The sequence below is a fragment of the Silurus aristotelis genome (genome assembly GCF_946808225.1).
Source record: "Silurus aristotelis genome assembly, chromosome: 14".
NCBI lineage: Eukaryota > Metazoa > Chordata > Actinopteri > Siluriformes > Siluridae > Silurus > Silurus aristotelis.
The window spans coordinates 2,596,358-2,597,814 of NC_139587.1; positions in this window are offsets into that span (position 1 = coordinate 2,596,358).

A 1,457-nucleotide genomic window follows, 5' to 3' on the forward strand; every position below is an offset into this window, starting at 1 on the left:
ACCACAAAAAAATCTTCAATGTACTTTAACATGAATAAATTAAAACCACAATGATCACTTGAATTGAATTAGAACCTCAACAAAAACTCCATTGATCTTCAGTTTGAATAAACTAGAACCCCACAGTTACCCCAATGAACTAGAACCCCTCAAAACAGCTCCAATGTTCTTCAGCTTGAATAAACTTAAAACCCATAGTCACTCCAATATAATAAAACCTCAAACAACCTCAAATGAACTTCAATTTTCCACTGCTCTGCACCTCTGCATTTTACCTCCACACTTTATGTCTGCACTGTACCACCAGTTCCAGTTCTTCCTCCTCCTATTCCTTCTCTTCCTGTTCCTCCTCCAGTTTCTCCTCCTATTCCTCTTCCTGTTACTCCTACTATACTTCTCAAGTTTTTCCTCCTGTTGCTCCTTTTATTCCTCCTCCTGTTCCTCCAACAGTTCGTCCTCCTTTGTTGTCCTTTAGTTCCTCCTCATCACATGGTTGCTCCAATGGAATAGATTTAAACAGAATCATCCAATAAACTAGAAACCCCCAGAATTTTTTATTAACTAGAACTCTATAAGAGCTGTGGTGAATTAGGACAATGTAGAACAGTTGGAAGCTATAAATTTATACCCAAAGCCAATCATTAGTATGAACAATCAACAGTGTTTGTAATTTTATACAAGATCGAGTTAATTCTACGGTTCTTTTGAAGTGAGTGAGTGAGTGAGTGAGTGAGTGAGTGAGTGAGTGAGAGAGTGAGTGAGTGAGTGAGTGAGTGAGTGAGTGAGTGAGTGAGGACCTTACATTGAATTTATTGCATTAACGATGAAGTCACTTTCACTGTAATTGCGGGCACTACTAAAATACCTGTGGTGAAAAAGCTCCTGTTTAAACCTCATTGATATAAAAAGAGGGTCAGAGCAAGTGAAAAAAAAGGCCATTATTCTTTCTGTTAGATAGTTCACAAAATGTTTTATGCATGGTTACATTATAATTATGTAACTCTTTTCTATATCCTTAGCAATTTATTTTATATTGGTTTTCAATTAGTTTGATGCTCTTTTTTTATATTTGGATGTTGTGCCTGGTAATAAAAAAAATAAATAAAAAATTGCAGTAAATGCAATAAAGAGATCACATATCAATTTGTTCTACCTACACACTGACCGTTTAAATCGTCAACAAATTCAAGGCTTAAATGACAGAAATCTGAACAAGCAGCAGGGGAAAAAAATATAATGAGAGTCATGTTTCTCAATGTACAAGGATTGTGTCTCCTTCGTTTAGAAACTAGCATTAAGGAAAGTAGAGCTTCTTGTCCCTGAGCTACTGCTCTAAAATGCACTTCCTTTGCCAAACTCTTCACCAATTTCCTATGATCAAAGTCAAGAATGTGTTCACGCACGAGACCTCTCCGAAGACCGTCTGCTGCCCTGCCTGATGAAATTCGCTGAAATAA